Here is a 25684-nt window from a genome sequence, read left to right as displayed (position 1 = left end):
TTCAATGCACATTTTTGGTACTTTTGTCTAATATAAGATAATTGTAATTTTGTGGGTTAATCTCTGTGTCCTCTAGTCTGTACCAGCACCTTATTATTTTTGATAGGTATTCCTAAGAGACATTTTGTTTCCTGGCAAAAGGACAGAGCATTAAAAGAGTTTGCTGATACTTTCCTTCTCTATTCTAGCCTTAGACTAAGAAGCAAAGCCTAGAATTCTGAATCATCTTAAAAAAGTGAGATGACAATTTTGAAATCAAAAATTTATAGAACAGTAATGTCTAGGTCTTCAATGGTATTTTTGACCAGCAAAACCAATACCAACAATTGCCTACCTGTAGACCAGCAGATCTCAAACTTCTAGGGCTCAGAACCCTTACAATTATACTCATTACTGAGGAATGTTAATTTCTTAGCTTTGACAAATGAGACATGGCTATGACATTAGAGGAAATTGGATAAATGGAACTCTTACATCTACAACTCTTCCATAAATCTAAAATTATTTCAAAGTAAAAAATTTAAAAACATCACTGAGGCTTCCGGCCCAAAAAATCTTTGACTTGCTTGGAACATATCTATTGACATTTGCCAATTTTCGAAAAACATATAAATAATATGTATTGGGATGAGGACATACATTAGTAGGAGAGCATTTGCCTAGCATGCACAAGGGCCAGAGTTTGAGCCTCAGCCCTATCAAAAATAAAATAAAATAAAATGTCTCTTATACTTACTTGGAAGCTTAAATGTTATTGGAAAGAAATACTGTTTTGTTTTTTTTAAAATAACAGGTTCACTTTTTTATTTATTTAAAAATAGTATCTGCCAAATACTCAAGTCTCTATTACCATAGTTTGCCTGTATGTCATTGTTTTAAGTAAAAATGATGTTTCATAAGAAAAACAGCCAGGTTAGTTTGCTTCTCAACTGTGAAAGCTCTTTAAGTTCCAGTGTACTGAGAAGTACTTTCTGCAAACTTTGCATTTCATCCCACAGAATATTAGAAATAATCAAGGGTTGAGATTTGATAAAATTATTATTTTTTCTTGCTTATTAAAGATCAGTTGAAAGTATATCAGGCATTCCCCAATCCACTCCCCACTCTTGTGATTTGTGCTAAATTTCTAGTAATTTCTTCCTTCTGTTATCATTTGGAATATGAGGTTTCCTCCCATAAGCTCCTGTGTTAATGCAGGAATGTTCAGAGGTAAAGTGATTGGACTGTGAGAGCTATAACCTAATCAATCAGTCCATACTAGTTTGAATGGACTGACTAGGTAGTTACTGTAGGCAGGTAAGATATGGCTGGAAGAGGTAGGTTACCAGGGGTGTGACCTGTGAGGGTGTATCTTTCCTTTGGCCCTTTCCCTCCCCCTCTGCTTTCTGACCATATCACAAGCTGAGAAGCTTTCTTCCCCGGGGCCTTTCCCCACTGATGTGCTGCCTCACCTTGAGGAGCCATCTATAGCCTGAGAACTTCGAAACCATGGACCCCAATAATTGTTAAGTATTTTGGTCACCGTGATAAAAAGCTGACTAAAACACCTCCTTTGCTTTGAATCATTGGTACCAATGTCGACACAGTGAAAACATCAAACCATTTCTTATTATTATTGTCCTTAAAGGGTTTCAAGGATTCATAGGAGTCCATGGATCACACTTTAAGAACCACACTGAGACTTATGTGAGGAAAATAAATCCTTATTTGCTCAACCCACTCTTAATCAGGTTTTCTGTAATTTGCAACTAAAAGCATTTCTGATACATTCAGCATTTTAATGCTAATCAAAATATCCATGCTTTCACTCTGCTTAAAGAAAAAAAAATATGGTTATCTTTTTTAATGGAGCCTTTTCCTATATGGATCCAGAGATAATTTACTCCTCAAATTTCTGTGGCATTTCCCTGACTGATCTGTATGAGCTATATTTCTCCACTTATTGGAACAATGCTAAACAACCCTCAGACTGCATGCAATCTATCTAGCTTTGAAATATTTCCAATGATTCAATTTCTGGAATAGAAATCTTAAATTATTAAAGTTACTAAGCAGTGAATCCACTAATTTTCATAAGTGTATTTAAAAAATCTTTCTTTGTATTATTGCTGCAACAGACAAGTTACAGAAGCTGCTTGCCTCAAGAGAGCTGAGTCAGAAACAAGGACAACACATTGCCAAAGGAGTGGCAACAGAGACCTTAGAAACAAGGTACATGACATAGTTCAAGTTGAAGGAAAAAAATAATAGACCCAGGAATAAAGATTAGCTACTCCCTGCTTCTATTTTGGGAACATATTGAAGCAAGGATGTTAGTTCCATTCTAACCTATTTAATAGTTTAGAGGTAGTAAAGAAAGTCTCTTGTTATTTTAAATCCCTACCCATTGCAATATGTAATCATAACAATTCACATTTGAGTATATTTTGTATTAAAAAAAATCAGTAGGTAACATTGGGAGGGAGTGAGAGATTTGGGGACAGAAAAATAAATTTCAAAAGTCCACCTCAAGAAGACTAGGGCATTCCAATATTCTGAAATGTTAAACAGAATAATGAAACCCCAAGTAATGTAGAAATAGTGTGTTTTAATGTCTAAATTTAATTGCAGATATTTTATTTTAAAAGATAATTTCTTAAAGCACTATAAAAGAAATTATTCAGTAAATACCTTTTCTGTTAAAGGCATCTATGAAAAATTCACAGCTAACACCATACTTAGTGATGAAAGACTAGATCTTAGAACAAACGTTCTAAGATCAAGACAAGGACTCCACTCTTCTTATTTGTTTGCAACTTTGTGTTGGAAATTCTAGCCAGAGAAATTTAAACAAGAAATAAAGTGCATCTGAATTGGAAAGGAAGAAATAAAACTATCTTTATTTGTACATTACATGATCTCATGTATAGAAAATCAAAAGGAATTTGTTTTTAATAATACTACTAAAACTAATAAACAAGGTTAACAAGGCTTCAGAAAAGAGGATCAATGCACAAAAGTAATTATGTTTCTACATTTGAAATGATCAATTTGAAATAAAATAACTTATAGTATTATCAAAAATAATAAAATATTTCAAAGAAATTATGCTAGAAAACATCCCAAATTTAGGGAAAGAAATAGCCAGATCCAGGAAATATAAAGGACATCAAAAAATATAAATCGAAACAGACCAATGTCAAAACACATAATGATCAAATAGTTAAGTTATAGAGAAAGTGTTGAAAGCAACCAGGTAAAAGTGATTGTCACATATAAGATAATTACTATAAGACTATTAGTTGATTCCTCATTAGAAATCTTGTAGTTCTGAAAGGAATAGAATGATATATTCAAAATCCAAGGGGGAAAAAATCGCCAACCAAGAATAATATACCCAACAATCCTTTCTTTCAAAAATAAAGAAAAAATAAACTTTCTCAGACAAAAACTGAGAATTTATCTTCACTAGACAAGCCTTATAAGAAATACAAAAGGGACATACTTAAGCTTAAAGAAGAGAATGCTAATTAGTAACATAAAAACTTATGAAAGTATAAAACTCACTAGTCAAACCCAAAACACTCTAATTCTTTAATGGCAGTGGATAAATCAAATTTATCTCTAAAAATTAAAAGGCAAAGCTACTTTTAAAAAGTGAAAGCTACAAGTTTGTTAAGGAGTACATATAAAAATGTGAACTGTGACATCATATACATAAAACTTTAGAAAAGGAGGTGTGAAAGTGTATGGCTTGTGTTTACAATCAAAATTAAGTAATCAATAACCTATTATAAGTATAAAATATGCATGTATGCCTCTTCGTAATCACAATGCAAAATCCTATAATAGATACACAAAAGATAATCAGAAAATATCCAAAACACACCACCGGAGAAAGCCAGAAAGACACAACAAAAGCAAGTATTTCATAAGGAAAGGAACAAAGAAGCTAAAAAAGAACAACCAGAAAACAATTAACAAAACATCACTAGTAAGTCCTCACCGATTAATAATTACTTTGAGTGTAAATGGATTAAACTCTCCAATCAAAAGGCAAGGAGTAGCAGAAATCTTGATTTTAAAAATGTGGTGACATAGAGGCTGAGGCAGGTGGATCACACATTCAAAGGCAGCCTCAGCAACTTTGTAACGTTCTAAGGGAACTTCGCAAGACTCTGTCTCTAAATAAAATATAAAAAAGAGTTGGCAAAATGGGGATGCAGCTTAGTGCTTAAGCAACCATGGGTTCATTCCCTGGTATCAAACAAACAACTATGTACCATCTATGAGAGACCCATTTTACTTAAAGGACACTCATAGACTGAAAGTAAAGGGATAGAACAAGATAATCTATGGCAAATGGAGACCAAAGGAGAGTAAATAGTTATTAAGTCAAAAAATGTAAAAAGAGACAAGATCATTATATCACGATAAAATGGGTGAATTCATCAAAAGGGTACAATAATTGCGAGTATATATGAAGCCAGCATTGGAGCCTCCAAATATATAAAGCAAACATTAAGAAATCTGAAGACAGACACAGTCTGCAACATGAAGGGAATTTTAATACCCCACTTTCAACAATGGACAGATCATCTATACAGAAAATCAAGGAAACATTTCACTTGAAATGTACTTTAAAACAAATGGACCCAATAGACATATACAGAGCATTCTACTCAATGGTAACAGAATGCATGTTCTTCTCAAGCACATTCAGAAATTTCTTCAGGACAGATCAGATATTAGGCCAGAAAACAAGTTTTAACAAATTTAAGAAGATCAAAATCATATCAAGGGGCTGGGACTGTGGCTCAGCGGTAGAGCACTCACCTAGCATGTGTGAAGCACTAGGTTCGATCCTCAGCACCACATAAAAATAAATAAAATAAAGGCATGTGTCCAATAACAAATATATATATATATATTCTTATAAAGTATGTTTTTCAACCACAATGATAAGAAACTAGAAATTGATAATCTGAGGAATCATGGAAAATTAATAAATATGTACAAATTAAACAATATGCTCGACAACAAATACTGGGTCAAAGAAACTAGAGGGGAATTTAAAAATATCTCAAAACAGGGGGCCGGGGATATAGCTCATTGATAGAGTACTTGCTTAGCCTGTGTGAGGCACTGAGTTCCATCCTCAAAACTACATAAAAAATTAAATAAAAATAAATAAAATTCTAAAGGTATTGTGTCCATCTACAACTGAAAAGAAAAAATACTCAAATCAAACAAATGGAAATTGAACATACAAAACTTATGGGATATAGCACAAGCAGTTCTAAAAGGGAACTTTATAGTGAAAAATACCTACATCAAAAAAGGAGAAAGATCTCAAACAAACTAACTTTATACCTTGAATAACTACAAAAGGAAGAGTAAATAAAGTATAATATTAGAAGATGAAAGGAAATAATAAGGATCAGAGTAGATGAAATAGAAACTAGAAAAACAATAGAAAAAAAAATCAACAAAACTAAGTAAACTTGACAAACTCTTAGTTAATCTAAGAAAAAAAGAGACTTCTCAAAAATGAATTAACAAAAACACCAAAATCAGAAAAGGGGACAGTACAATTGATAACACAAAACACAAAGGATCATAAGAAAGTATTATGAGCCATCATACACCAACAAACATGGCAACCTAGAAGAAATGAACAAATTCCTAGAAACATAGGATTTACTCAGACTGATTTATGAAGAAATTAGAAATCTGAACAGAATTAGTGTATAGAAATCAGCAGCATTTCTATGCACTAACAATTAGCTGCCTAAAAAGAAGTTAAGAAAATAAAATCATTTATAACAACATCAAAAACAATACTCAAGAAAAAATTTAACCAAGGAGATAAAAGATCTTTATAATGAAAACTGTAAAACATTTGTGAAAGAAATTAAAGATGACACAAATGAATGGAAAATATCCAGTGTCCATGAATTAGAATAATTAATATTATTAAAATGTCAATACTGCCAAAAGCAATTTATGGATGCATGCAATCCCCATTAAAAAATGTCATTCTTCACAGAAATAGAAAAAAAAATCCTAAAATTGGCATGGAATTACAAAAGAATCTAAACATCTAATGCAATTTTTACCAATAATACCAAGGCTGGAGGGAGTAATGCAAACAATAGAGTGAAGAGACAACCTACAGAGAAAATATTTGTAAATTATACACTGGAGCCAAATGTTCTCTCTCAGTGGAGAATGAAGGGAAGAGAGGAGGAATGGGAATAGGAAAGAGTAGAATGAACTGGACATAACTTTCCTGTGTTCATACATGTACAACAAAGGATGGGAAGGTATATTTCGTGTATGTATAATAATGTCAAAATATACTCTACTGTCATGTATATCTAAAAATAAAAAATAAAAAGTTTTAAAAAATCATACATGGGAGGGGGGACTATTATCTAAGATATGAGAGGAACTCAGATTATTCCATAACAAGAAAACATGTACCTGTGTTAAAAATAGCAAGACTAATGTAGACATTTCTCAAATGAAGAGACAGAAACATCCAATGGATACATGAAAAATGATTAACATCTCTAAAAATTGAATCAAAACCAGAAGGATATACTAAATCACACCTGATAGATCAGTTATTATCAAAAGTGTGGGAAAGGATAGGAGGGAAAAAGGGATCCCATATCATTGATGGTAGAAATGTCAATCAGTATAGCCATTTTGGAAGGCTGCATGAAGGTTCTTCAAAAAAATAAAAACAGAACTACTATATGATCCAGCAACCCCACAACTGTGTCTATATTCAAAGGAAACAATATCAATAAGCTGAAGGAATATCTGCACTGTCGTGTGTACTATGGCAATATTTACAATAGCCAAGAAATGGAAAGAACCCAAGGTCCCATCAAGAGGTTAATTGATTTTTAAAATGTAGTATATATAAACAACAGAATACTATTCAGTTAAAAAAAAAACAGGAAATTGCATCATTTGTGAAAACATAGAAGAACCTAGAGGACATTATATTAACTGAAATAAGCCAGGCATGGAGAAACATATACTGTATAATCTCAATTATGTGTGAAATCTTAAAATATCTGAAGTAGACAATAGAAGGATGATTATCTGAGACTGATAGGGGAATGGATACAGAAAGGGGAAACATTGGTCAATAGGTACAAAAGTCACAGTTTTATAGGAAGAATAACTCTTGATATTCTATTTTATAGCAAGGTGGCTACAGTTAATAATAATGTATTATTATTATTAAATATAACCAAGAGAAATGATTTAAAATATTCTCACCACAAAGAAAATGGTGTTTGAGGTGAAAGATGTGCCAATTACCTTTATTTTATCATAATATATACATGAATCAAAATGTTACATTATACCCCATAAATATATACAATTATTATTAACAAATTAAAATAAAACTAAAAGAGAATAATTTACGTGCAAACCTTACACTCTAAGATCTACAAAATGTTGTTGAAAATAAAGAAGATGTAAATAGATTGAAAAACATTTCTTGTTCATGAATCAGAAGATTTCACACAACAATCCTCATTTACCAACATCTTCAACATAATTCCTACCAGAACTTTGTAAAAATTCACAACTGGTTCTAAAGTTAATATGGAAATATAAGGGAATAATCAAAACAAACTTAAATAGAACAAAAGTTTAATGACACAATTTCCAATTTCAAAGCTTACTACAAAACAATAATAATTAAGACATTGTGATACTAGCATAAGGATAGACAAATAGACCACAGGAATATTACTAAGATTCCAGAAATAAACCATATGTATAAAGTCAAGTGATTTTCAACAAGGGGACAAGCTCATTCAATGGGGAAACAGTATATTTAACAAATTGTTCTGGGACTACTAGATATCCACATGCAAAGAATGAAGTCAGATACCTACCCCAAACCATAACCAAAATTGATTCAGAATTAATTGAGAATGGATCAGCAATCTAAATATAAGAGACAACACCAGAGACTCAGAAGAAAACATAAAAGTAAACCTTGATCTTGTGTTTGGCAAAGGAGTGTTAGATATAACATTCAAAGCATAACCAAGAAAAAAAAACACTGATGTTAGACTTCATCAACATAAAAAAAAACTTTTCTACGTTGAAGGACATTAAAAACAATGTGTTGAAATGATCTAAAGAAGAGAAGAATATATTTTCAAATCATGTATCTGATAAGGGTCTAGTATCTAGAATATAAAGAATTGTTAAAACTCCATATCACAAACATTTAAAAATGAACAAAAAACTTAAATGTTTCTCAAAAGAAGATATGTAAATTGCCAAAAAGTACATGAAAAGATTCTCTACATTATTAGACATTGGGAATAAAAATTTAAAACACAATGAAATACCAGTTGACAAATACTAAAGATAGCTATAATTGAAAAAAAGAAAAAGAGCAAGTATTGGTAAGGATGTGGAGAAACTAGAATCCTCAGACATTGCTGGTGGAAATAAAAATGGATTGGTGAGGTAGAAAACTGGAAGTTCCTTAAAAAGGTAAACATAGAATTACCATATAACCCTGCAATTTTACACTTAGGAATATATTCATAAGATTGGGAACAGGTAGTTAAATAAGAACATGTACACGCATCCTTATTGCATCACTATTCACACTAGCTAAAAAGCAGAAGTACCAGGCATGGTGGCACACTCCTGTAATCCCAGCAGTTTGGGAGGCTGAGGCAGAAGGATTGTGTGTTCAAAGCCAGCCTCAGCAACTTAGTGAGGCCCTAAGCAACTCAGCAAGACCCTATCTCTAAATAAAATATTAAAAAGGGCTGGCAGTGTAGCACAGTGGCTAAGCACCCCTGGGTTTAATCTCTGGTATAAAACAACAACAACAACAACCACAACAAAATGTCATAAGTGCATCAACGCAGGAATGGATATATATATATATATATATATATATATATATATATATATATATATATATATATATATATATATTGGTATGACCATACAATGTGATACTACTTTGTTATTTTGTCATAGAAAGGAACAAAATGATGCATGCTACCACAGGAATGAGCCCTCAAAATATTATGCTAAGCAATTATAGAAGCCAGGTACAAAAGACCATGTGTTATATGATTTTATTTATATGAAATTCCTAGAATAGCTGAACTTGTAGAGATAGTAATTTAGTGGTTGCTTAGAACTGGTGAGGTCTTGAGCATGAAGACAATAGCTTAATATGTACAGGGTGTTTTCTTGCTGTTGTTTTTTGTTTTGTTTTGTTTTGATTTTGTGAGGTGATAAAAATGTTCCAAGATTGACTATGGTGATAAATATTTTGAAAAACATTAACATGTATACTTTGAAAGAGTAAAACAAATGTATGATATGTGAATTGTATCTCAATAAAACTGTAAAATACAAAAATCCATTTTCTTAGAAAAATATTTAAATAATGAAGTTCACAAAAACTTCCTATTTCATTAATGTCTCTCAAGCCAAACAGACTTTTCATTGCGATATTCAGGGGTCATTTCTCTGACAATTGTCAGTTTGCTTGTGCCTACTTTTCCTAATGGGGAGAAACAGGCCTGGGAAAACTGCTTATGAAAAAAGCACCTGGCAATCCCCACTACCAAAATTATTAGAAATTGGGACAGAGTTGACAGCATTAAACAATCACAATATGTTGGGATAAGGACTTCACTGGTTGTACCTTGTAAGATATGAGCTGAATAGATTGAGAAAAAAGCATTCTGGCGCCATATCTCTTCCTTGAGCCAGAATCACAGAGGGCAATAATAAAAAGTTTGCATGGAAAGTTGCCATGCATAGAGTGAGTTCAAGCAGCGGGGAAACATGTGGATGGGAGAATCAGGATATATAAATTAAGGGATGGAATTGAATCACCAAGGACAGAAAATACCAGGTGACTTAATTGCAGAAAACAATTCTCTTTTTTCAGTGGCTCTTAACACCTTCCAGATCTTACATCAAAGCATCTTAAAGATGTTGCTTATAATTTGAAAAATAAAATTATTGGAGTCCCAACTTGAGATGCTACATGATCCAGACAATAATAGACATGTCCAGCACAGTATTCAAATAAACTCAATCAAAGTTCATGTGTATGAGGAGCCTATTAGAATCATTCCTCCTGAGAGAAGAGGGATCCAGAAGTCCTCTAAAGTGTGAAATGATATGGCAGGTGTTGTGGCTCAAAGGTAGGGTGCTTGCCTAGCATGCATGAAGCACTGGGTTCGATCCTCAGCACAACATGAAAATAAAATATATTGTGTCCACTTAATTAAAAAAAGATATTTAAAAAAATAAAAAATAAAGTGTGAAGTGATATTGGGTAAAATGTGGTGGCTGTTATTTGTTTTGGTATCTTGAATGTAGTCTCCAACTTGACTCATGTATAAGTCCTGAACTCCTAAGTTCTTGGGGGGGGGGAGGTGTAGGCATTTTTGCAAGGGTTCCCTTATATACAGAGGGTAACATGAAGACAAATAAGAGCAAAGGAAAACAACAGGTAATCTGGTAGAAGGCTGATGAGTTTAGTGATTTGTTCAGGAATACACATGAGGGAGCCCTTGAAACCTTCCAGAAATACCTAGGAGAGGGCTCTTTGAAGAAACTTGCTGTCATGTGTGATGTACGTGAAATATACTTAGTGAATATACTTAGTGAAATCCTGCCATTTGACAAAAGTAACTATTCAAAGTAGCTCAACTATTTCTCATAACTGTCAGAATTATTAAAATACTAGAATTGTAAAGAACCAAAGATACCGTCTATTTCCCCCTCCCATGCGAGAGGTAATTGCAAAGCTATTAGTAACCTCCAAGGCTCAATAAACATCTTGCTTATATATAACATCTGCTTGGTCATATAAATTTAGAGGAACTAAAGATCCCTGTAAGATTTAGAAGGCTGGAGGGATGCCAAAAATTGGTCAGCAGCTTCTAAGTTTTTCTTTTGTTAATCCTATGATCTAGTAATTTGACATACAATGACAGCAGAAGGTTACCTCTATAATTTTTTGAGGTTCAGACAGCATTTATACTTATGACACTATATTGGCATGGAGAAAGACAAAAGAAAATGCTAGGAAGGGTGTTATGTCTAATCGTTAATGGAGCACATAGTTTAACTCTAGCATCTAAATGTCTTCATAGAGCCCACAAACCAGACATTGTGATTCTAACAAAGTCTTTTTTGTGTCATTTTATAGTGCTTATTTCTTTTACAGTGTCTCAAATAAGTGGTTGAATTAATCCATCAGGAACTAAACAAAGTAGAATGTGCCTTATATAGAAAAAGAAGACAACCTTGTGTTAGTGAGGTTGAATAACCCAGAGCAAGCCCTGAATATGATTTCTCTGAAAACCCAGGTCAAAAAAAAGCAACTCTACAATTCAGTAAACAGATTAAAATAAAATGTTTCCATGGCTTTTCTCCTCCAATGTAATTTGACTATGGAAGTATTACAAAGATTATAAATGAAAACCTTGGTAACAACAATAACAAAATCTAAGACTACTTATATGCAAAGGCATGTGTATTATGTTTAGCCTTTCTATTTTGAGATTGATTATCAAAACCACATTTTTAATAGAATTAAACACCAAAAAGTTATGTGCAAAACTAACTAAATTAGTCACTAATATTTCAGTTTTAGTAACTTTAATTTTAAATTATTCTTGAGCTCATAGAGTAAAATTACTAAAGTACTCTTTCATTATTGTCAGGCATTATAAGCAATAAAATTACTTAGAATAAAATCTGTATATTATGCACCTTCCAGTAAAACTCTAAATTAACACCATCTATACATAGAATTGTTGGAGATGTGAAGCCTAATGCTATTTTCTTAAAGGACTTATGGTCTAATGGAGGAGATAAGATGCATACACAAAATGGGAAACTATGACAATACACCTGTCTCAAGTAAGTGTAACAGATGATAACAGGAATTCAGAGGAGGGTCTGAGATTCCTCTGTATATACACCTTTGCAAGCCTACAATTTTAAAAGTGCTTTCCTTATACTGGGTAGTTAAGCTGCATTACAGCCCAGATGATATTTGTTAGATAATAATGTACTGGTTATTATTTCATAACTCTGGGATAATTATGTCAATGTACTTTTTTCATTCTTTATTGGTATACCTAATCATATATTATCATATTTAAAATAAAACTGGAACAAAGTTTAGAGAAATTTAAAAACCCATGTATCTTATGGTCTTAATTTCTTAACAGCTGCACATCTTTTTTTTCTCTTTACCCGATGTGGCTTTCAGAAGCAGGATTCATTAAGTTTTATTAGCTTCTGTTTCCAAAGTTCATATAGACAATTTGACTTTGAGGTTTTTACTATGGTATAGATTTTAACTATAAAAAAAGAATATTTGCCTTGAAAATTGGTTTCCTCTTAGTACAATTTAGGAATTCACTGTCACCAACCAGTCCCTTTCAGTCTCTTTGCTTATAAAAAAGTCACCTATTCTTTAAATAAATGTGTTTTTTTGTGATAAGACATGATAAGAGAAATAATAGTCACATGCAAGCTGAGCTTTGTAATGATGTGGCCTTCCAATTGTGAGAGAGCTATTTTTCCTTTACTTCATTAATTCAACAAGCATTTATAGGGCACTTACTATATATCTGGCACTATACTTGACATCTAGGATACAAAAATGAAAAGGGAAAAATGTCTCTGTAATCATTTATTCAAACAATTGCAGTAGAATGGGATCAACACCCTTGCTTACCTTTCTAATCTCATATTGGTCTCTACCCTCTCAGCTCATTAGCCTCCTTTTTACCTCAAATGCTCTAAGTTTTAACTTCAGAGCCTCTGCACATGTTATTTCTTCTTCCAAAAATATTCTTTCTTACATTCATTGACTAGCTAAGTCTTATTTACTTATTATAATCTATGAAAATATTGCATCTGCAGAAAACTCTTTCCTAACCACTCAGGTATTCTTCATGTGATATACTCTCAGTGTACCCTTTACTTTCCAACTAGCCTCAATCTCAATTGTAATTAATTATCAGTGTAATTGTTTATTGTCTGTCTTCTCCATAGACTATAAACTCCATAAAGGGAAGACTATATTATATTGTTCACTACTGTGTCCCCTGTGGCCATTATAGTACCTGACACATAGAATTTGCTCAATACCCATTAGTGGAAAGAAAAAAAAAGGAAAAGAGGCAGGAAGCAAAGGAAGATTGAATAAAAGAAGAGTGGCCAGGCATGGAGGTGCATGCCTGTAATCCCAGTGGCTTGGGAGGCTAAGGCAGGAGGATTGTTGAATTCAAACCAGCCTGTGCAACTTAGCAAGCCCCTAAGCAACTTAGTGAGACCCTGACTCAAAAAAAATAAATAAATAAAAAGGACTGGGAGTGGGCTCAGTGTTCCTGGGTTAAATCTCTGGTACCAAAAAAGAAAAAAAGAGTGACTTACCCCTGTTTATGGGAATACAGAGAAGACTTCAAAGACCTGCTGTAAATTTTCCTTCGTCATCAGAGTGGGTCCTAGCTTTTGCATCACCTCTTTTCTGACTATAAACTTATATCTCTATTTTCAGACCCAAGAAAAATGTGCTAACACCATCTACAATTACTGCACCATTAGCATGAAATTTTAAAGAGACCTAAACACAATATGATCCCATTGGTTTTAGGTATATATAAGACCCACTGAATGAGTAGTTTCTTACTCATCCAAAATTCTGGATTTTCCCCTCCTTCCCTCTTTAGTAAAATCTCATATTATGTCTCCATGTGTCTGTACCTCTGTTGTAGTGATGGATAAAGTAGAAATAAACACAAAAATTATATCCTTGAGACCATTTATAAATATACTGCTTCATTCAGTGTGCCCTCCATTCCCACACATAATTATGACTTCCTTAAATAAAGTGATAGTCATCAGTCTTAGGGAAATTATACAAGCAAAACCAATACCAATAGTTCTCTTCTCTTATAGTTAATTCCTGCAGTCAGAGGCTTCCACATTTATTTTTTTTATTATTAAGAGACAAGACAAAATCAGTCATCTTAGAAGGTTAAACAGCAACCTAGTCTCTTTCAAATATCAAACAGCAACTCTTCTTCCCCATACTTCAGAAGATTAATATAGCATTTGAAATTATCTTTTCATTCCACTTTCATTGTAATTCTGCAATTTTAAGTTACTATAGTAACTATTTTTTATTTGAGTGAAAGCTTCATTATTGTCACTTTGTTTGGTTTGTTTTCCATTTTAGCTTCATTTGAATTTAAAAAAATAAAAACTGGATTATCTTTTATCATTCTCTAAATATTATGGAACATAAAGACAATTAAGATAGTGATTCTGTATGATTACTACTGAAAATATCTGTTTGTATACCAATCACCAATGTCTATTTTGGAAACATTAGACATTGTAGTAGAGCCGATCATTGTTCCACATAATTAAAATATTTGTACTAGTAATTAATTTCTAACACTCCACTGAAAGTATATAATATGCAACTGCTTATACAACACCTAATTATTAAAAGAACATCTATTTTCTACTTCATATGATATTGACAAACATACAGATATTAGCCATGATATTTATATCATTACACAACTTGTGGATTAGGAGAACCTCATAATGGATTTAATCTGATTTTTCCATGGTATTCAATTAATATAATATAAGTTGTCCATGTCTGATTAACTTTTTAATAAGAGCTACACTCATGGCTCAGTGCATATCTAGGCAAAATAACCAATTTTATTCCTGAAAGGACAAATCAGTAACACTAGGCACCACAGGATATTACAGTGAAAGTGGCATTTTTTTGTCTTATAGAGGCAAAACATACCCTTTTCATTAAAGGCACAATTTGGGAATTAACATATCTCAAAATATACACTTAAAACTTGGCTAAATTACCCAAGGTTTACCAAATGAAAGTGTAGAAATGCATTTTAAAAGTAAAAAAAAAAAAAAAAACACCAAATTTAAAATTACAATACTTCTTTGAACATAGAGGTAATAATAGACGAAATTCACTGAGCATCGATTTATTGTTTTTGAATGTACATAAATAGCACATTTCACCCTAAGAAACTGGAGTGTTTTTGCAAATAACTCATCTGTTAAAATCATTTCAAAACCTTCAGAAATGAAAAGACTGAAATACAAAACAAAGTCTATTCATGAACAAATTCAAACAATATTTGTATTTAATGGTAAAACAAAGGTACTAACCTGCTGGGAGCCATTAGCCAAGTAGGTATGACAATTTCCTTGCCAGCATACCCCATGTTGCTTAGTGGAAGGACTCATGGAAATAGGACATTTTGCGGTGACCTTGCTCAAGGACCAGGGCGGATCCAGGTTTAGGGCGTTCCCGGTTTAGGAAGGTTATTCCTGCTGGGAATAGGGTGTATTCTGCTGCCTGAATTCCTCTTGAGTTCTCACTGGATTCAGACAGTATTTTTTGGAGACAGAAGCCCAGTGGTGGTGTGGATTTGGGCAGAGAACGTGGATTTCCCCAGAACGTGTTTGTAAAGGGCGGGTGTGAATTCGGGAATAAAGAATTGCTGTTTGAATCTACAAGCTGTGAGTGGCTTGTGATTTTGTGCCCAGCCAGACTGTGGCATTTGGTGGCTCGTATGCAGAACGCCTGAAGCTTGGGGGTAAGTGAAATTGCTCGCCCCTGAGGGAAGGCGAGAGAATGGGTGACCATTTCAAAAAACAATGTGTTCTTGTTTTGATTTGTTTTGTTTTTATTTCAAGTTGCCTGTTCTTAGAACTTTCTCAGGCAAACTGGGGAAAATGGTTGACTCAAGGTTTGAAGTTGTTCGCCTCTGAGGAAGAGAAATTGTTAGAGAAAGGAGGCACCCCAGTAAGACCAAGAACAGTTAGAACATAGGTTGATACAATACAAAAATGTAGCCCATGGCTTTTTAACGAAAAGTTGTTAAGTATATCAATGGGACCATCATGGTATCCTGTAGAAGGATTTTTCTTCAACAAGAAAGAGATGGCTAGTTCTGTTTACTACAATTGTCTAAGATCTTGTTTTTTACAGACATCTGATTAATTTACAAAGCTAAAGTGTTAAAATATCAACCACTAAATATGAAATCAAGTACTCTTTACTTATTAAGTTCCATAAGGTAATATATTTAAACATTATGTGTGTTTTCATAAATTGGTAAATGGAAAAAAGGTTTATTATTGCTTTGGTCTGTGTCTTTGCCGAAACAAGGTTACTAAGTGTTAGATTCTATCATGTGTAATTTATATACAAAGAGTATAAGAAGTTTCTGTTGGGTTTCAATTATAGTATTATAGTACCATTAAAAAAAAACATGAAAGTGTTTCATCTTTTTAAAGTGGAGTAATTTATCTAAATCAGAAATTTTATAAGAGTTGTTTCAGAATGTGAATTTATAAAAAGGGTTAATGGCTAGAAAATAGATAAATAGAGTCAAGATGTGGAAATATATTTTAATATAAAAGGTTAAAAGAATAAGAAATGTTTCTAGATGAGATAATCTCTATGTGGTAAAGTAAAAAGTTGTGAAATGCCATTTAAAAAGATTTTGAGGAAACTAGACTTACTTTAAAAGCTTGAGAAATGAAGAAAGAAGAAAAAGGTATTTGTACATGGCAGATTGAGACAAAGCTTCTCAATGGAGTAAAAAAGGCCTTTGGTTGAAGGGCAGCCATGTAAACTAATATTAAGCAATTTAAACAGAGTCTAAGCAGGATATAAAATCAACACGCATAAATCAAAGGCATTCCTGTATATCAGCGACAAATCCTCTGAAATGGAAATGAGGACAACCACTCCATTCACAATATCCTCAAAAAAAAATAAAATACTTGGGAATCAACCTAACAAAAGAGGTGAAAGACTTATACAATGAAAACTACAGAACCCTAAAGAGAGAAATAGAAGAAGATCTTAGAAGATGGAAAAATATACCCTGTTCATGGATAGGTAGAACTAACATCATCAAAATGGCAATATTACCAAAAGTTCTCTATAGGTTTAATGCAATGCCAATCAAAATTGTAGAAATAGAGAAAGCAAACATGAAATTCATATGGAAAAATAAAAGACCCAGAATAGCAAAAACAATGCTAAGCAGGAAGTGTGAATCAGGCGGTATAGCTATACCAGACTTCAAACTATACTACAGAGCAATAGTAACAAAAACAGCATGGTACTAATACCAAAACAGGCGGGTGGACCAATGGTACAGAATAGAGGACACAGAAACCAATCCACAAAATTACAACTATCTTATATTTGATAAAGGGGCTAAAAGCATGCAATGGAGGAAGGATAGCATCTTCAACAAATGGTGCTGGGAAAACTGGAAATCCATATGCAACAAAATGAAACTGAATCCCTTTCTCTCACCATGCACAAAAGTTAACTCAAAGTGGATCAAGGAACTTGATATCAAATCAGAGACATGGCGTCTGATAGAAGAAAAAGTTGGCTATGATCTACATACTGTGGGGTCGGGCTCCAAATTTCTCAGTAGGACACCCATAGCCCAAGAGTTAATAACTAGAATCAACAAATGGGACTTACTCAGACTTAAAAGCTTTTTCTCAGCAAAAGAAACAATAAGAGAGTTAAATAGGGAGCCTACATCCTGGGAACAAATCTTTACTCCTCACACTTCAGACAGAGCCCTAATATCCAGAATATACAAAGAACTAAAAAAATTAGACAATAAGATATCAAATAACCCAATCAACAAATGGGCCAAGGACCTGAACAGACATTTCTCAGATGAGGACATACAATCAATCAACAAGTACATGAAAAAATGCTCACCATCTCTAGCAGTCAGAGAAATGCAAATAAAACCACCCTAAGATACCATTTCCCTCCAGTAAGATTGGCAGCCATTAGGAAGTCAAACAACAACAAGTGCTGGCGAGGATGTGGGGAAAGGGTTCACATGTACATTGCTGGTGGGACTGCAAATTGGTGCCGCCAATTTGGAAAGCAGTATGGAGATTTCTTGGAAAGCTCGGAATGGAACCACCATTTGACCCAGCTATTCCCCTACTCGGTCTATTCCCTAAAGACCTAAAAAGAGCACACTATAGGGACACTGCTACATTCATGTTTATAGCAGCACAATTCACAATAGCAAGACTGTGGAACCAACCTAGATGTCCTTTAATAGACGAATGGATAAAAAAAAATGTGGCATTTATACACAATGGAGTATTACTCTGCATTAAAAAATGACAAAATCATAGAATTTGCAGGGAAATGGATGGCATTAGAGCAGATTATACTAAGTGAAGCTAGCCAATCCCTTAAAAACAAATGCCAAATGTCTTCTTTAATATAAGGAGAGTAACTAAGAACAGAGTAGGGATGAAGAGCATGAGAAGAAGATTAACATTAAACAGGGATGAGAGGTGGGAGGGAAAGGGAGAGAGAAGGGTAATTGCATAGAAATGGAAGGAGACCCTCAGGGGCATACAAAATTACATACAAGAGGAAGTGAGGGGAAAGGGGACAAAAATATAAGGGGGAGAATGAATTACAGTAGAGGGGGTAGAGAGAGAAAAGAGGAGGGGAGGGGGGAGGGGGGATAGTAGAGCATAGGAAAGGCAGCAGAATACAACAGACACTAGTATGGCAATATGTAAATCAAAGGATGTGCAACTGATGTGATTCTGCAATCTGAATATGGGGTAAAAATGGGAGTTCATAACCCACTTGAATGAAAGTGTGAAATGTGGTATATCAAGAACTATGTAATGTTTTGAACAACCAACAATAAAAATTAATTAAAAAAAAAGAAATCAGTGTCCTATTTGTGATATGCCTATGTTTGTTAGATTAGCTATGGTTGTTAACAAGGAGCAACTGACACTAGCATTCCTCAAAAAATGGCTTGCACTCAAGTTTGGGAAACATGATTATCCAAATGGGAAATTTGTGGGTGCTAAATTTGGAAGTGAATAGAAAAATGGTAGGCTTCAAAATCCCATTTGGCTCCTAAACTAGACACAACTACAGGGCTGTGTGGGGCTTTTTTCTCCTGTTTTTCCCCCTTTTCTATTTTATTCCCATGGCAGTTTTAGAAGAAGGAGCAAGAATTCCTTTCAAGCAAGAATGTTTATTGCCTGCATAATGCAGGCTTCCATTTAGTTAGAAAAACATGTTTTTCAACTAACTTTCCCCTGATAAACAATGATTTATTTTAAAGGATGACTGTTTTTCAAATTGAAATAAAAGACATTTTTGTTGTTGTAAAAGAAAACTTTTCTTTTTAAAAGAAGAAGCAATTAGTTGCCAAAGTCTGTAGAAGCTGAGTAATTTTTGAGCTCTTGTTCTGATTCCAAAATATTTTTAGTAGTATACCTGGAATGCAAATGTCTGTATAATCTCACTTGAAGTGTCTAAGAAGATGGCATCCATCCAACCTAATCCATTTGAGTTTTCTCTCCTCTGCCTTTTGGTGAACAAATTATCTCTGCTGATAGCAATTTACTTTAAAATTGACACTAGATCTCAATTTGATGAAGAGTGAATAACTCATTGTTTCCTCTCAAATAATCACATTTAATTTTCTCCCTTCTTTCACTCTTTCTCATTTGCTATCTAGATGCATGAGGATCATGAGATTTCTTTTCCTTCTTTGATTACCAAGATAAGTAATTAAAATATGTATCTCTTGAATTCAATTCATTTATTGAAATATAGAGAAGTCCAGGTGGTTTTATATACTATGTACATTAAATATCTAAAATAATGAGAAAAAAAAACCCTAAGGATAAAGTATTCATCTGGAGAAAAATCACTGCATAAGAAATTACAGTAAATGTTTCTTCCATAAAGGCAAATGGAAAGTACACTCATTTAACAAGAAATGATAACAATGATAGTAATTAGCTGAAGATCCTGTTTCACCCACTCCAAAACAAAGAACCTTTCTCTCCCACGTGCTCCTCTCCTCCACCACCACCAGAAGGTGTGGGGAAGAAAAAGTCATGTTTAAGAACTTATTCTCTTAAATGTGACATTTAAAAATCTTTAGCTTGGTATTTGCACAACTAAAGTAGTAACACTAGGTAGGATTTGATCCATAGAAAGGCTTATCTTTTTTAATTCTAGCATGGGTATGCACTTTGAGAATGGGTATGCGATGAGAAAACTACCTACACAATTATAACTAAATAATAACTTCACTGTAAGTTAGATGGTCTTACCTATTTGGGAGGCTATTAGGAAAATATATTCCACAAAACATATTTAGGTGCTATCCTGAAATGTGTCTGAGAAATGGGTGTGTTCAGGTGTAAGTGTACATATGTTGAAGACATTGAATAAAATACAAGTTGGACATAAAGAAGAACAAAACTATGTGCCTATGTGCAGTTTATACTTTCCAAAAGAACTAACTTGGTCTGTTTGTGGCTGCTCTAAAATTTACTCCAAGTCTTAGTGTTGCCCCCTGGCTGGGCTGGCAAGTAAAAGACCACACAAACACAGAAATACCTTTTTCCAGGGGTCAGGGACAGCTCTGAGACTTTAGGTGTCAGCTCCCAAGCTGGAGGACAAAGAGACCAAGGGAAACAAGAGGCAAAAGAGTAAGCACACCCGAATGCCAGTATTTATTAGGGGAAGACATTTTATAGAATACTCCACCCAAATAAGGCAAGGCATTGTGTTACAACAAACAGGGTGGTGTGTAGCCCAGTCCCATTGAGTGACACCCAATCCCAGAGCTTCACTTCCTTGTCCAGGAAAGGTAAGGCCCACTTGCTTCTCACTTCATGGGATGCCAGTTCCACACCTCCATTACTCAAGGCTAAGGGGGTGTGCTCAGCTCCTGTTCAGGGGGGCCCACCAACTAAGGGTATCTAAGCAACCACATAAAACTGGACAATCCTTGAGTCTAGGAATGCCAAAGGTCACCATGAACTATCTTGGTAACACCGTAGAGTGTGTTCTTAGAGTAAGGAGAACATACTCAGGAGGGAATTCAAATCAATGGGTACATAGTAGCCTTTCTTTTTTTTTTAAAAAAAAAATAGACATTTACAGGGTAGAAATTTGATATTATCTGTGGGGTTATTTTTAAAAGGTAAGTGTGAGGACAGGAACATCAAAATAGGAACTGGAGACATCTGTGAAATTCCCCCACTGAAAGATGTAACGCTTTTGATGTCTTTTTTTTTATATAACAGTTAATTCAAATATAGTATAGTGAAAATAATTCATTTCCTTTCTTATGGTATTTAGGTATCTCAACATTCAGCAAAGATAGATATACCTGTATATCATCCTGTGATGTTTTCATGGAGAAAGAGTGACTGTGAGGAGGGGTCATCAGTCAACAGCAATGATTAATCTTGAATTTTAGGTAGTTAATAGAAGTGAAGTGATTGGTTGACTGTACATACTGAGAAGCAATTGTCAGATGAATGACTCAAGACGAATATGAGTACCATAAAATTCTAAGTGTATCTTGACCAAAATATAAAAGAAGAATATGATTCTTAGAGTGGAGAAAATACTTAAACTTGTTAAAATTGATAAACTTGTGTTTAGTGTGTACTGTGTGCTCTTCAAATATTATTTTATTTTATAATCACGAAAAAATACCACATTACAAATGAAGAGAATACACTTCAAAGAGATGAAATGATGTTCCAAAGTTTACACTGTTTAATGGTGATAGACTCACCATCCATCTCAAATTTTTTGAACCTATAGCTTGACTATTAACATGTCGTGGTTGTGTTTGCTTTATTAAAAATTGACATATTAAGTATTCTTAAAATTCCAGAGAACCTTTAATATACCACTTGGATTGTATTGATTTCAACATACAATCTGTATTCAACAAAAGGAAAATTACTACTAAGATAGGGAAATCATTATACACTTATGGATTGAGACATATATGTGATGTAATAGCTTCCCCTCTTCTTTAATACCAAGAGCAAAAAACTACTTCATTTTCTTTGGGTTTTGGAAAAGAAAAAATATTTGTAGGATTTGGAGTTTAAAAGACTAGATAGGCAATAGAAGATTGCAGTATAACTATCTTATGTTTGATACATGGTTTGTAAATCATCTCAGAGTCTAGACTATAATGTCAAAAAAGTCATATGTATATCCCATGACACTACATTTCATTGGTAGTACTTTTTTCTAGTATTTGGTATTTCATAAAGGAAGTATGAGAATGAGTTATCATGTCCTGGTTGTGATGTGCAAATGTAATCTAGTCTTCAGTAGTCTTACTTGTAAATGGGTTTTTTGACTTCTTATTACCTCTTATGCCTTGCTCTTTATTGAACTAATTTTTAATTTGCTAGAGCCACTGTAACAATGTACTATAGAGTGCTTAAACAACAGAAATTAATTGTCTTAAAATTTCGGAGGCTAGACATCCAGGATCAAAATATTAGAAGCACTGGTTTCTTCTAAGCTATGAAGAAGAATCTATCCCATGCCTCTCCCCTATTTTTCTGTTGTTTTGATAGCATTGCTTGGTATTCCTTGAAGGACAGAAGCTTTACCCACATTTCTGCCTTTATTTTCACATGTTGTTCTTCTGTTTTCATCTCCATATATTCCTTTTTTATATGAATACCAGTCATAAAGGGTTATGGTTCCATCCTATTCCAGTATTAACATGTCTTAACCAATGATATATGCAATGATCCTGTTTTCAAATATGGCCACATTCTAAGGTACTAAGGGTTTCATTAACTGAAAATGAAGAGAATATATCAATCCATAACAGTTTTTAATTTACATGTGATTCCTCCATGCAGACAACTATGTGTCCAAAGATTCATGTGGGAAAAATACTGGTTTTAGACAATTGACACTTGTTTTCATAATGCAGCTTATCTCACCTCTGCTGCGGAGTCTTCCCTATTCTGTAATTTCCCTTCACCTTTCACCTTGTCTCCTAACTGGGCTCCCATATTTTTCTTCTTCCTCTCACTAATAAATATTTTTATCTTTCACATCCTTTCTTCCTGTTCATTTTTTAACCCCACTGTTATATGAGAGCTACTCTTTTTAAGGTGATGAGAACTTTCTGATCAGCCATTCAGCAGCCTCAATGTTTATTCAGTTTACCCCTATGGAACAACTTATATTTTTCTAATTTCTTTCTTAACGAAGTATGGACTTCTGACTTCTACTGACTTCTGGGATACTACTCTCAGTATTTATAAATGGGGTCTCCCCCATCCATCTGACTACATTCTGTCATTTCTTCCCATATGCCAGTGCTGATTTCAGCCTCCCTTAGAGTATGCTTCCTAGCCTAAGGATTAGTGGTTAGCATTAAAATTAGGGTATACTATAGAGCTAGTAGACTATTGAAGAGTAGCTGCAGAACCTAGCCAGGATTTATAACATCTCCATAAGAGCAACGATCACATGTATAAATGAAATGTGGGGAATACCACAGTTTTTTAATTAGAGATGTTTTGATTATCTTAATGCCTGGAAGATATCAGTCAACATGTTTATGTTAACATTAGTAGTCCATTTAGGAAGGAGTACAGTTTATATATTTACATAGTAAAGATACTTTAAAAATAAATTGATGATAATTTCTCCCTCTTTGTTTTTATATCTGTAGAATATTGAAGTGTATGTCCAGTGATGATTAATGACTTGCTATTGTTCTGTTACTATCTAAATGTTGTATGTCTTTATATAAATACAAGCGCTGGTCTAACATTTTCATATCAGAAAACCAAATGTGACTCTGAATGTTGAAATTTCAATATTTAGTAATAAAATAATTAATTAATGTATTGTTTTGACACTACATTATCAATATAATAACATTATTTGCATGTTTTTGTTTAAGATATTTAATTCTAACTGCTACCAGAGAAGCTCTTTCTGTCTCTGTTTCTGATTATGGACAATCCTCGTTAAGCTGTTAAGAGAAAAGAATATTTGTACCTAAGAATTTTAAGGATTTTTTTTGCTTTCCATGTTATTTCTCAAAAGGAATGAAGAAATCTTGGGCAGATCTTCCTTTCCCATGCAGTATTTTCCCATTAATAATACTGCTTTACCTCAAGAATATTTTTTCTTTCAGAAAATGGTAAGTTTGATACCCATTTAGTTTAGCATATATATGACACAAATTTATGAAGAACATGAAAAACATTCATAGTATTTGGTGCTCATATAGTTAATATTAATGAACAACCACTCATTACCTGAAACTATGAAAGTATTTTTCCCAACATATTCCATTCTATTCTTCTCTCTCTCTCTCTCTCTCTCTCTCTCTCTCTCTCTCTCTCTCTCTCTCTTTCTTCCTCCCCCCTCTGGTAGAGATGGAAGTGAGTTGAAAGACAAGTTCAAGGTATCACAGTTTATTTCTAATCTGCTGTGAGTAGTTAGAAATTTTAGTTATCATGTCTCTATCATATATTGAGATTAATACATTTGTAAAAATTTTTATCTGTTTCATTTTTTTCTTATATTGTGGCTCCTAGAAGAGTTAAAACTACATATGTGGTTTGCATTATATTTCTTTGATAATCTATATTGTAGTAAACTAATAAACCTTTAAATGTTTATGTTAAGGATTTAAGGAAGCTCCCACACTCCTACTATGAAGTCACTGCCTTTCTTATACCAAAATACAATTTGATTTACTCATGACTATTTGCATAATTCATATTACTTTTAACATGCATTAGACTTTTTAATGTGCATTTAACTTAGCATTTTGGATTTGTTTTGGTATATAAGTTGATTTTTTTTTCCCCCACAGCAGCGGCATGCACATAATCCAGTGCTGCAGCTTCCTTACTATGAGATGACAGCCCAACTTCCCAGTAGCACGTCTGGGTCTTCCTCACTGAGTCATGTTCCAGATCTAGATGCTAGACCTAGCTCCTATGAATGGACTATCCAACAACCAAGTGACTCTGACCTTTATTAGATGAATACCCGAAAGAGGCAAAAGCAAACCAGTGACAGTGATAGTAGCACAGAAAATAATAGAGGAAATGAATTCAGCCAAAAATTCCGAAAATGTAAGAAAAAGAAAAGATATTAGTATTAGCTTCAGATAATACGTATCTTCATTGATCTCAATTCTGTTTAAAGAAAACTGACCAATTTCTTGAGTGTCTTGTCTTTTTTAAAATATATGAAAACATGACTTATCTGATTTGCTATTCAATTTTTGCCTCAAATGATAAAAGCTTTTAAAAATAATATAATGTACTTCTTTTGTATGTCATAATACATTTGACCCATTGCCAATAAAAATATACTTTGTATCATTTTATTTTAGTACTGATGATGAAATTTCATTAAACTATTAACTAAAAGTCAGCTACTGAACACTTGTGGATAAAGTACTGTGATTTCTCTATATTGTTAATATAATACTCAAGTACAATTAGGCTGTAATTAGGAACATTAGATTTGCCAAAAGAAAGTAATGCAAATATTTAAGAGTTGCATGTGGTTCCTAGTGAATATGTTATAAATAGACTTTGTTTCCTTTGTTAATAACATTTTATTTTTTACATTCACTCAAGTTGTTTCTGTGCCTTAATGTACTTCAGGTTTATTTTATCAAATGAAGACATATGACAGTGATACCAAAGGAAAGATTATTATCATGTAATTGGCTTTTGA

General features: G+C 33.4%; 1 pseudogene; it reads left to right on the top strand.

Moving 5' to 3' along the window:
- The first annotated feature begins 1303 nt into the window (after positions 1–1303).
- On the top strand, positions 1304–25094 carry LOC143389225 (splicing regulator RBM11-like; annotated as a pseudogene).
- The last annotated feature ends 590 nt before the right edge of the window (positions 25095–25684 follow it).

The sequence above is a fragment of the Callospermophilus lateralis genome, chromosome 11 (genome assembly GCF_048772815.1).
Source record: "Callospermophilus lateralis isolate mCalLat2 chromosome 11, mCalLat2.hap1, whole genome shotgun sequence".
In the NCBI taxonomy this organism is placed as follows: Eukaryota; Metazoa; Chordata; class Mammalia; order Rodentia; family Sciuridae; genus Callospermophilus; species Callospermophilus lateralis.
The sequence above is the reverse complement of the archived record's forward strand: the minus strand, read 5'-3'. Positions and strand labels throughout refer to the sequence as shown.